General features: G+C 43.4%; 1 pseudogene; it reads left to right on the top strand.

Annotated features, from left to right (window-relative positions):
• Positions 1-13,669, top strand: part of LOC135521669 (vascular endothelial growth factor receptor 1-like) — a 137,164-nt pseudogene that overhangs the window by 47,107 nt on the left and 76,388 nt on the right.

Here is a 13,669-nt window from a genome sequence, read left to right as displayed (position 1 = left end):
TATATGTGTGTGTTTACCCCTGTGTGTGTTGTCTGCTGTATATATGTGTGTGTTTACCCCTGTGTGTGTTGTCTGCTGTATATATGTGTGTGTTTAATCCTGTGTGTGTTGTCTGCTGTATATATGTGTGTGTTTACCCTGCTGTGTGTGTGTTTACCCCTGTCTGCTGTATATATGTGTGTGTTTAATCCTGTGTGTGTTGTCTGTATATATGTGTGTGTATATATGTGTGTGTTTACCCCTGTGTGTGTTGTCTGCTGTATATATGTGTGTGTTTACCCCTGTGTGTGTTGTCTGCTGTATATATGTGTGTGTTTACCCCTGTGTGTGTTGTCTGCTGTATATATGTGTGTGTTTGAGTGAAACAGGAACCTTGGGCTCTTATCGAGTCACTTCCCTGTGCGGGGTGCACTTCCCTGTGTGGGATGCACTTCCCTGTGTGGGGTGCACTTCCCTGTGTGGGGTGCACTTCCCTGTGTGGGGTGCACTTCCCTGTGTGGGGTGCACTTCCCTGTGTGGGGTGCACTTCCCTGTGCGGGGTGCACTTCCCTGTGCGGGGTGCACTTCCCTGTGCGGGGTGCACTTCCCTGTGCGGGGTGCACTTCCCTGTGCGGGGTGCACTTCCCTGTGCGGGGTGCACTTCCCTGTGCGGGGTGCACTTCCCTGTGCGGGATGCACTTCCCTGTGTGAGGTGCACTTCCCTGTGTGGGGTGCACTTCCCTGGGCCGCCAGGCCCCCTTTATTTGGAGGGAACTGGGGGTGTTGGAGACAGATGAACACTACCTGCCATCAGGAAAGCCTCGAGCCATAATAAAAGGCCTTTTTACCCTATTCTTCAAAATACTTTTACCCACAATAGTTCTTCAACTTTGTCATCAAAGGTTAAGAAAATAGTGGCTTGGTGGACTCAAGTTCAAGAGGTCTAGTGAGATGGGCAGGAAGGTTTGTTGTGGTGTTACAAGGGTTTTCAGAGTTGTGTGATAGGGAGGTGTAGACCAAAGTGGCTTGAATAGGAACTGAATCTCTGCAGCCCTCCCTCCCTCTCTCCCTCCTCACCTCCCGGTCTCCCCCCTCCTTCTTTCTCTCCGACCTCCCTCTCTCCCTCCTCACCTCCCGGTCTCCCCCTCCTTCTTTCTCTCCAACCTCCCTCTCTCCCTCCTCACCTCCCGGTCTCCCCCCTCCTTCTTTCTCTCCGACCTCCCTCTCTCCCTCCTCACCTCCCGGTCTCCCCCCTCCTTCTTTCTCTCCAACCTCCCTCTCTCAGATGTCCCAGGAGGCTTCGGTGTGAAACAGGAGGAGGAACTAAGAGAGGGAGGAGACCTCACTTGCGTAGCCAATAAACAACTGTACACCAAGTTGTCATGGCAACGAGTGACTGACACAGCAGAGCCCTCTAACCTCTCACACGTGATCACTCTGATCATCATCATCATCAACATCAACATCACTATAACACATCCACTGACAAACAGGGTCATAGACACACATACAATGTCATTTCAACTCAGCAGAAAATACAACTGCTTGCCTATATGGCCCTTTCCATTGTATGGCGATAACACCATTCACCACCTGGTATGCACATAAACCCTCAAGTTCACACACAACGACACACACACACACACACACACACACACACACACACACACACACACACACACACACGTTGTCAGATCAGTGCTTGGGAACTGGGTCCTGTAGTTTCCTGGGGCCCCTCCCTGCCTCAGTCTTTCTTTCACGTGGGAATGCTCCCTCGTCAGGAGGAAGAGGACACAATGGCACTTCCCACAATGCCACATTTACAGGCCCCTTCACAGGGCCAGAGGAACAATCAGCCAATCAGACACTGTCAGACCACGAACTCACAGACAATCATCAATTGTTGTCCAGGGGGAAGATATGGGAAACAACAGTCAGTCCCGCGTTACTTAAGTACCTTTTATTCATGTCTTTTACTGCTGCTGCTCACAATCAAATCCTGATGCGTACACTTCCTCTGCAAGACCCCATGGGCTTTTTACTAGAGAGAGACAGAGAGAGAGAAGGAGAAAAAGAGAAAGAGATAATACAAAAGATAGAGGGGGGGTAAGAAGGAAAGAGAGCGAGAGAATAAGAAGGAGAGAGAGAGAGAGAGAGAGAATAAGGAGAGAGAGAAAGAGAGAATAAGAAGGAGAGAGAGAGAGAGAGAGAATAAGAGAGGAGAGAGAGAGAGAGAGAGAGAGAGAGAATAAGGAGAGAGAGAAAGAGAGAATAAGAAGGAGAGCGAGAGAGAGAGAAAAGGGAGAGAAAAGGGAAAGAGGGGCGGGAATGTCCTTATTCTAGGTGGTGAGTAATGTTTAGTGGTCATTTATGACTAATGGTCAATGGTCTATTAACAGCTAATAACAGCCCTGATGATGAATGATACATTGTTTTGGTCAGTGGGAAAAGAGGTATTTTAAGGTTACTACTACAAACCCAAGAGGGACGCACGTCAGCTGATGTGAAGTTGAAGTTAAGGGCACACACACATACACTCACACAGAAATGTGTTACTAACACACACATTGTCATCAGAGCATGGCAGGGGTCCAGAGACGGATGTCAAATATCCCTCCTTTCGATTGCAGGAAGAATGTCACTCATTCTATTCAGAGGACTACTGTATGATCTATACAGAGGACTACTGTATGACCTATTCAGAGGACTACTGTATGATCTATTCAGAGGACTACTGTATGATCTATTCAGAGGACTACTGTATGACCTATTCAGAGGACTACTGTATGATCTATACAGAGGACTACTGTATGACCTATTCAGAGGACTACTGTATGATCTATTCAGAGGACTACTGTATGATCTATACAGAGGACTACTGTATGACCTATTCAGAGGACTACTGTATGATCTATTCAGAGGACTACTGTATGACCTATTCAGAGGACTACTGTATGATCTATTCAGATACTCAGAGAGACTACTGTATGATCTATTCAGAGGACTACTGTATGATCTATACAGAGGACTACTGTATGACCTATTCAGAGGACTACTGTATGATCTATTCAGAGGACTACTGTATGACCTATTCAGAGGACTACTGTATGATCTATTCAGAGGACTACTGTATGATCTATTCAGAGGACTACTGTATGATCTATGATCAGAGAGGACTACTGTATGATCTATTCAGATGACTATTCAGAGGACTACTGTATGATCTATTCAGAGGACTACTGTATGATCTATTCAGAGGACTACTGTATGATCTATTCAGAGGACTACTGTATGATCTATTCAGAGGACTACTGTATGATCTATTCAGAGGACTACTGTATGATCTATTCAGAGGACTACTGTATGGCCTATTCAGAGGACTACTGTATGATCTATTCAGAGGACTACTGTATGATCTATTCAGAGGACTACTGTATGATCTATTCAGAGGACTACTGTATGATCTATTCAGAGGACTACTGTATGATCTATTCAGAGAACTACTGTATGATCTATTCAGAGGACTACTGTATGATCTATTCAGAGGACTACTGTATGATCTATTCAGATGACTACTGTATGATCTATTCAGAGGACTACTGTATGATCTATTCAGAGGACTACTGTATGATCTATTCAGAGGACTACTGTATGATCTATTCAGAGGACTACTGTATGATCTATTCAGAGGACTACTGTATGATCTATTCAGATGACTACTGTATGATCTATTACTGTATGATCTATTCAGAGGACTACTGTATGATCTATTCAGAGGACTACTGTATGATCTATTCAGAGGACTATTCAGAGGACTACTGTATGATCTATTCAGAGGACTACTGTATGATCTATTCAGAGGACTACTGTATTCAGAGGACTACTGTATGATCTATTCAGAGGACTACTGTATGATCTATTCAGAGGACTACTGTATGATCTATACAGAGGACTACTGTATGATCTATTCAGAGGACTACTGTATGATCTATTCAGACTATTCAGAGGAGGACTATTCTGTATGATCTATTCAGAGGACTACTGTATGATCTATTCAGAGGACTACTTTTCAGAGGACTACTGTATGATCTATTCAGATGATCTATTCAGAGGACTACTGTATGATCTATTCAGAGGACTACTGTATGATCTATTCAGAGGACTACAGAGAGACTACTGTATGATCTATTCAGAGGACTACTGTATGATCTATTCAGAGGACTACTGTATGATCTATTCAGAGGACTTCAGAGGACTACTGTATGATCTGAGGACTATGTATGATCTATTCAGAGGACTACTGTATGATCTATTCAGAGGACTACTGTATGATCTATTCAGAGGACTACTGTATGATCTATTCAGAGGACTACTACTGTATGATCTATTCAGAGGACTACTGTATGATGTATGATATTCAGAGGACTACTGTATGATCTATTCAGAGGACTACTGTATGATCTATTCAGAGGACTACTGTATGAGAGGACTCTATTCATTCAGAGGACTACTGTATGATCTATTCAGAGGACTACTGTATGATCTATTCAGAGAGACTACTGTATGATCTATTCAGAGAACTACTGTATGATCTATTCAGAGGACTACTGTATGATCTGTATGATCTATTCAGAGGACTACTGTATGATCTATTCAGAGGACTACTGTATGATCTATTCAGAGGACTACTGTATGATCTATTCAGAGGACTACTGTATGATCTATTCAGAGGACTACTGTATGATCTATTCAGAGGACTACTGTATGATCTATTCAGAGGACTACTGTATGATCTATTCAGAGAACTACTGTATGATCTATTCAGAGGACTACTGTATGACCTATTCAGAGGACTACTGTATGATCTATTCAGAGGACTACTGTATGATCTATTCAGAGAACTACTGTATGATCTATTCAGAGGACTACTGTATGATCTATTCAGAGGACTACTGTATGATCTACTCAGAGGACTACTGTATGATCTATTCAGAGGACTACTGTATGATCTATTCAGAGGACTACTGTATGATCTATTCAGAGGACTACTGTATGACTTATGAATGTGGTGCAGTGATGACCTCTTTTCTCATGGACCTTGGCCCTTGGGTTATTAACAACACACACACGCACACACACCTCCACACTCACTCACTCACTCACTCACTCACTCACTCACTCACTCACTCACTCACTCACACACACACCTCCACATAAACACACACACACTCACACACACACACACTCATTGTGTGTGTTCCCCCACAGTATTGAAGACTCCAGTGCTGTTACAGACAGTGGTTCAGTGACACTCAGCTGCCTCGCCCACGGCGCGTGCCACACCCCCTCATCACATGGTACAAGGACCAACACTCTCTTCTGCAGGACTCAGGTAAGATACACAGTGCTCAGGTAAGATACACAGTGCTCAGGTAAGATACACAGTGCTCAGGTAAGATACACAGTGCTCAGGTAAGATACACACTGCTCAGGTAAGATACACAGTGCTCAGGTAAGATACACAGTGCTCAGGTAAGATACACACTGCTCAGGTAAGATACACAGTGCTCAGGTAAGATACACAGTGCTCAGGTATGATACACAGTGCTCAGGTAAGATACACACTGCTCAGGTAAGATACACATCTGGGTTCACAGTAAGGATCCACTAACCAATAGTAACTCTGGAATACATTAAACTCTCTCTCTTCTCTCTTTCTATAACCATCCAAGATGTGTTTCTTCCATATATGGGCATTTTTATGTCTGTGGACACATTGTTGTGATACCTACCATTAGATTATTAAATGTATACATATTGCAGTCATTTATTATAACAAGATACAGTATGAAGACAATGCTGCATACTATTTACTTGGTCTTAGTCTTGATAGATTTTCCCAGAACACATTTTGAAGGTTTATATCACAGTTCTGTTCCTCATTTCGAGAGCCTTGGCCCAGCCCTTTCCAGTATAGGCTAGTCCTCTGTGGCATCACGCCCGTTTGGAGGGCTCTTCCCTGGACAGCAGCAGCGGATGCTCTCTAGCCTGACCATGGAGAGGAGTGGCTGAGTGTTGTTGTGTTCTGATAAGTCAGGAAGGAAGCTGTCTCCCTTTTTGATTTCCTTTCGGAAGCGCCCCACTCTGCTGCCTCGTCAACTGAGGCTATTTCTATATCTTCAGAAGCCCCACTCTGCTGCCCGTCAACTGAGGCTATTTCTATATCTTCAGAAATACTCCTGGCTGCCCTGTAAACTTGGACAATTTCTATATCTCCAGAAGCCCCACTCTGATGCCCTGTAAACTTGGGCTATCCTCTCTCTCTCTCTCTCTCTCTCTCTCTCTCTCTCTCTCTCTCTTTCTCTCTCTCTCTATCTCTCTCTCTTTCTCTCTTTCTTTCTCTCTCTCACTCTCTCTCTCTTTCTCTCACTATCTTTCTGTCTCTCTCTCTCTTTCTCTCTCTCGCTCTCTTTCTCTCTCACTTTCTCTCTCTCTTTCTCTATCTTTCTGTCTCTCTCTCTCTTTCTCTCTCTCTCTCTCTCTTTCTGTCTGTGTGTAGACTCGTCAGAGGGCCTGTCTCTGGAGATCCTTACTCTCACCTGTACCTGTCTGGTGGCCACTCTCTTCTGGCTGCTGCTTACTCTCTTCATACGTAAACTAAAACAGGTGATCACTCTCTTCATACGTAAACTAAAACAGGTGATTACTCTCTTCATATGTAAACTAAAACAGGTGATTACTCTCTTCATACGTAAACTAAAACAGGTGATCACTCTCTTCATACGTAAACTAAAACAGGTGATCACTCTCTTCATACGTAAACTAAAACAGGTGATTACTCTCTTCATATGTAAACTAAAACAGGTGATCACTCTCTTCATACGTAAACTAAAACAGGTGATCACTCTCTTCATACGTAAACTAAAACAGGTGATCACTCTCTTCATACGTAAACTAAAACAGGTGATCACTCTCTTCATACGTAAACTAAAACAGGTGATCACTCTCTTCATACGTAAACTAAAACAGGTGATCACTCTCTTCATACGTAAACTAAAACAGGTGATCACTCTCTTCATACGTAAACTAAAACAGGTGATTACTCTCTTCATACGTAAACTAAAACAGGTGATCACTCTCTTCATACGTAAACTAAAACAGGTGATCACTCTCTTCATACGTAAACTAAAACAGGTGATCACTCTCTTCATACGTAAACTAAAACAGGTGATCACTCTCTTCATACGTAAACTAAAACAGGTGATCACTCTCTTCATACGTAAACTAAAACAGGTGATCACTCTCTTCATATGTAAACTCAAATAGATGAGACAAATGGAGCAGACTAGAGTGTATATAATTGCATAAATATCTTATTTTTGATAATACTATATAAATCCCTTTCTCTCTCAGGCAAAGGCAGAGTACCTGTCAATCATCCTGGACCCGGGACAAGGGGCCTCCGGAGGAGCAGTGTGATAGACTACAGTACGACCCCAGCCAATGGGAGTTCCCAGAGACCGCCTCGAACTGGGTATACCTTTACACCATTGGTTACTGACCCAGTACACTGTGTAGTGATTGGTTACAGACATTCTCATTCTAGGAACTCCCTGTGTATGAACTTCGGAAAGAGGAGATGATTAAGATTGAAGATAGATAAGATCACTTTCTCATCTGCTTCAGAGATGACTAGGAGTGTCCCATGTAATCAGCATTATCTGTGTTGTGCAAGGGTGGGAGCTGTGTTTACTGTAACTAATCAGGTCTGGCTTGGGTGTGATCTGAGCTGGGCTTGTTGGATATACAGATAATGTCGTTTTAATAAAGTCTTGTTGAATTTCAACTTAACTTTATAACATCTAGGTGGTTCCCACCTAAAGCCTTCTGAACTTTCTCATGACCGTAAAGATTTAACAAAACATTGACTCTGACAGACTGCCACCACCCAGTGTTAAACCACGACACACCTTTAGGTTCCAACACACCATTTGAGAAACAAATAGCTAAGGAGATTGTGTTCTGATTCTGTCTCTGTGTCCTTCCAGAGGAACCTCTGGACCATGAGGCCTTTGGGAAGGTCATGCAGGTGTCTGCCTTTGGCATCTACAACTCTACAGGCTGCGGAACTGTGGCTGTCAAGATGCTCAAAGGTACCTGCTTCCTTATGTTCATAAAGGTACCTGCTTCCTTATGTTCATAAAGGTACCTGCTTCCTTATGTTCATAAAGGTACCTGCTTCCTTATGTTCATAAAGGTACCTGCTTCCTTATGTTCATAAAGGTACCTGCTTCCTTATGTTCATAAAGGTACCTGCTTCCTTATGTTCATAAAGGTACCTGCTTCCTTATGTTCATAAAGGTACCTGCTTCCTTATGTTCATAAAGGTACCTGCTTCTTATGTTCATAAAGGTACCTACTTCCTTATGTTCATAAAGGTACCTGCTTCTTATGTTCATAAAGGTACCTGATTCCTTATGTTCATAAAGGTACCTGCTTCCTTATGTTCATAAAGGTACCTGCTTCCTTATGTTCATAAAGGTACCTGCTTCTTATGTTCATAAAGGTACCTGATTCCTTATGTTCATAAAGGTACCTGCTTCTTATGTTCATAAAGGTACCTGCTTCTTATGTTCATAAAGGTACCTGCGTTCTTATGTTCATAAAGGTACCTGCTTCTTATGTTCATAAAGGTACCTGCTTCCTTATGTTCATAAAGGTACCTGCTTCCTTATGTTCATAAAGGTACCTGCTTCTTATGTTCATAAAGGTACCTGATTCCTTATGTTCATAAAGGTACCTGCTTCTTATGTTCATAAAGGTACCTGCTTCTTATGTTCATAAAGGTACCTGCTTATTATGTTCATAAAGGTACCTGCTTCCTTATGTTCATAAAGGTACCTGCTTCCGTATGTTCATAAAGGTACCTGCTTCCTTATGTTCATAAAGGTACCTGCTTCCTTATGTTCATAAAGGTACCTGCTTCTTATGTTCATAAAAGTACCTGCTTCCTTATGTTCATAAAGGTACCTGCTTCCTCATGTTCATAAAGGTACCTGCTTCCTTATGTTCATAAAGGTACCTGCTTCCTTATGTTCATAAAGGTACCTGCTTCTTATGTTCATAAAGGTACCTGATTCCTTATGTTCATAAAGGTACAAGCTTCTTATGTTCATTATTAAAGGTGCATGCTTCCTTATGCTCATTATACCTCAGTCATGATATCTAAGAACAAATGAGGACCGATCAGAATAGAGTAGAGTAATACAAAAGTGAATAGGATATAACATGACTGTACTTTACTACCATAATGACTGAGGCATGTGCTGTATTTATAATGTGCTGTCCTGACTGCTGTCCACCAGAGGGGGCTACTCACAGTGAGCACAAGGCTCTGATGAATGTGGTCAAGCTGCTGTGAGCCTGCACCAAGGCCCAGACACCTGAACCATGGATTGTTGCTATTGGCCCTTTTCCATCACTTTTCCATCACTCCATCACTCTCATTTACCCTACCACTACCCCAATGGGCATTTATTGTTGCCACATATAGTTATTTCTATTTTTATTGTTACCTACTTGTATAATTTGTATTGTTTTATTTCACTTTCCCCTGTATGTTGGTGCTCAAGAGTGTCACTGTACCCTGTAATTACATCTGCAACCCTGTACATGTGACTATAAAACTCTCTAATTTAATTTAATAATCTAGAGGTCCGTAAGAAAAGGCTGTGAGTGTCCGTCTGTCTGCCTGCCTATCTGTCTAAACACACTGTTGAGCAGGAACACATCTCTCTTGCTTTTCAGGTAGGTGGAGAGGTTTCCGTGCCTACAGTACTCTACTATGACCATCAGAGGCCCTGCCTTGGGGGTCCCTGATGATCTTCCTGACCTTCCTGCGACACCTGGTGTTGTAGGTGTCCTGGAGGGCAAGCAGTGTGCACCTAATGGTGTCCTGGAGTGCAAGCAGTGTGCACCTAATGGTGTCCTGGAGTGCAAGCAGTGTGCACCTAATGGTGTCCTGGAGGGCAAGCAGTGTGCACCTAATGGTGCGTTGTGCTGAGCGTACCACTGACTGTAGTGCCTTGCGGTCCGGGGTGCTGGAGTTGACCAGGATGTGATGCAGCCCGGCAGTATCCCCTCGGGGACAGGCCGAATTTCTTCAGCATTCTGAGGTTGAACAGTCGCTGTCGAGCCATCTTCACGGAGGTGTCTGTGTGGTTTGACCATCTGAGCTCCTCAGAGATGTGTACTCCGATGATGTTTTTGACCGTCTCCACGGTGACCCCATTGATGAGGACAGGGGCGTGTCCAGCCTGGTTCCTCCTGAAGTCCACAATCAGCTCCTTTGTTTTTCTGACATTGAGGGAGAGGTTGTTTACCTGACGCCACACCATCATAGTGCCTACCTCCTCCGTGTAGACCGTCTCGTCGTTGTTGGTAATCAGGCCTAATACTGTCATGTTGTTTAGCGAATTTGATGATGTAGTTGGAACTATGTGAGGCTACGCTATCGTAGGTATACAGGGAGTATAGGCAGGAACTGCGGATGCACCCTTGTGGGGCCCCCGTGTTGAGAATCAATGTCTAGGAGGTAATGTTATCAGGGTGGAGGAGGTAATGTTATCAGGGTGGAGGAGGTAATGTTGCCTACCTTCATCACCATCAGGAAGTCCAGGACTCAGTTGCACAGGGCTTTGGGTAAATCAGTGTTTCCCCTAGGATTTTTTTCAGCAGTGGTGGAAAGGGTAATGACATTGCTACTAGCGTTAGCGCAATGACATGCTAGCAGTGCCATAGACTTCCAGTCATTGAACCAAAGTAGGCAACAATTTTGCATGAATATAGGGGAAACACTTGGAAACACAGGTTTCCATTGATAAGACATCCTGTCTACACTGAGTACACCAAAAATTAGGAACACCTTCCTAATATTGAGTTGCGCCTCCCCCCTCCCCACCCTTTTGCCCTCAGAACAGCCTGAAATTATCGGGGCATGGCCCGAACAGGGTGTCAAATACGCTCCACAGGGATGCTGGCCGTTGTTGTTTCCAATGCTTCCCAAAGTTGTGTCAAATTGGTTGAATGGCCTTTGGGTGGTGGACCTTTCTTGATACACACGGGAAACTGTTGAGTGTGAAAAACCATTAGCATTGCAGTGCTTGACACAAACCGGTACGCCTGGCACCTACTACCAAATCAAATCAAATTGTATTTGTCACATACACATGGTTCGCAGATGTTAATGCGAGTGTAGCGAAATGCTTGTGCTTCTAGTTCCGACAATGCAGTAATAACCAACGAGTAATTTAAACTAACAATTTCACAACAACTACCTTATACACACAAGTGTAAAGGGATGAAGAATATGTACATAAAGATATATGAATGAGTGATGGTACAGAACGGCATAGGCAAGATGCAGTAGATGGTATCGAGTACAGTATATACAGTGCCTTGCGAAAGTATTCGGCCCCCTTGAACTTTGCGACCTTATGCCACATTTCAGGCTTCAAACATAAAGATATAAAACTGTATTTTTTTGTGAAGAATCAACAACAAGTGGGACACAATCATGAAGTGGAACGACATTTATTGGATATTTCAAACTTTTTTAACAAATCAAAAACTGAAAAATTGGGCGTGCAAAATTTTTCAGCCCCTTAAGTTAATACTTTGTAGCGGCACCTTTTGCTGCGATTACAGCTGTAAGTCGCTTGGGGTATGTCTCTATCAGTTTTGCACATCGAGAGACTGACATTTTTCCCATTCCTCCTTGCAAAACAGCTCGAGCTCAGTGAGGTTGCATGGAGAGCATTTGTGAACAGCAGTTTTCAGTTCTTTCCACAGATTCTCGATTGGATTCAGGTCTGGACTTTGACTTGGCCATTCTAACACCTGGATATGTTCATTTTTGAACCATTCCATTGTAGATTTTGCTTTATGTTTTGGATCATTGTCTTGGTGGAAGACAAATCTCCGTCCCAGTCTCAGGTCTTTTGCAGACTCCATCAGGTTTTCTTCCAGAATGGTCCTGTATTTGGCTCCATCCATCTTCCCATCAATTTGAACCATCTTCCCAGTCCCTGCTGAAGAAAAGCAGGCCCAAACCATGATGCTGCCACCACCATGTTTGACAGTGGGTATGGTGTGTTCAGTGTGATGAGCTGTGTTGCTTTTACGCCAAACATAATGTTTTGCATTGTTGCCAAAAAGTTCAATTTTGGTTTCATCTGACCAGAGCACCTTCTTCCACATGTTTGGTGTGTCTCCCAGGTGGCTTGTGGCAAACTTTAAACAACAACTTTTTATGGATATCTTTAAGAAATGGCTTTCTTCTTGCCATTCTTCCATAAAGGCCAGACTTGTGCAATATACGACTGATTGTTGTCCTATGGACAGAGTCTCCCACCTCAGCTGTAGATCTCTGCAGTTCATCCAGAGTGATCATGGCTCTTGGCTGCATCTCTGATCAGTCTTCTCCTTGTATGAGCTGAAAGTTTAGAGGGACGGCCAGGTCTTGGTAGATTTGCAGTGGTCTGATACTCCTTCCATTTCAATATTATCGCTTGCACAGTGCTTCTTTTTGTATCCAAATCCGGCTTTAAACTTCTTCACAACAGTATCTCGGACCTGCCTGGTGTGTTCCTTTGTTCTTCATGATGCTCTCTGCGCTTTTAACGGACCTCTGAGACTATCACAGTGCAGGTGCATTTATATGGAGACTTGATTACACACCGGTGGATTGTATTTATCATCATTAGTCATTTAGGTCAACATTGGATCATTCAGAGATCCTCACTGAACTTCTGGAGAGAGTTTGCTGCACTGAAAGTAAAGGGGCTGAATAATTTTGCACGCCCAATTTTTCAGTTTTTGATTTGTTAAAAAAGTTTGAAATATCCAATAAATGTCGTTCCACTTCATGATTGTGTCCCACTTGTTGTTGATTCTTCACAAAAAAATACAGTTTTATATCTTTATGTTTGAAGCCTGAAATGTGGCAAAAGGTCGCAAAGTTCAAGGGGGCCGAATACTTTCGCAAGGCACTGTACATATGAGATGAGTAATGTAGGGTATGGAAACATTATATTAAGTGGCATTGTTTAAAGTGGCTAGTGATACATTTTTTACATCAACTTTTCCAATATTAAAGTGGCTGGAGTTGAGTCAGTATGTTGGCAGCAGCCACTCAATGTTAGTGGTGGCTGTTTAACAGTCTGATGGCCTTGAGATAGAAGCTGTTTTTCAGTCTCTCGGTCCCTGCTTTGATGCACCTGAACTGACCTCGCCTTCTGGATGATAGCGGGGTGAACAGGCAGTGGCTCAGGTGGTTGTTGTCCTTGATGATCTTTATGGCCTTCCTGTAACATCGGTTGGTGTAGGTGTCCTGGAGAGCAGGTAGTTTGCCCTCAGTGATGCATTGTGCCGACCTCACTACCCTCTAGAGAGCCTTACGGTTGTGGGCGGAGCAGTTGCCGTAACAGGCGGTGATACAGCCCGACAGGATGCTCTCGATTGTGCATCTGTAAAAGTGAAAGAGTGCTTTTGGTGACAAGCCAAATTTCTTCAGACTCCTGAGGTTGAAGAGGCACTGCTGCGCCTTCTTCTCCACACTACCTGTGTGGGTGGAGCAATTCAGCTTGTCCGTGATGTGTACGCCGAGGAACATAAAACTTACTACCCTCTC

The sequence above is a fragment of the Oncorhynchus masou genome, chromosome 30, assembly GCF_036934945.1.
Source record: "Oncorhynchus masou masou isolate Uvic2021 chromosome 30, UVic_Omas_1.1, whole genome shotgun sequence".
Lineage (NCBI taxonomy): Eukaryota > Metazoa > Chordata > Actinopteri > Salmoniformes > Salmonidae > Oncorhynchus > Oncorhynchus masou.
The sequence above is the reverse complement of the archived record's forward strand: the minus strand, read 5'-3'. Positions and strand labels throughout refer to the sequence as shown.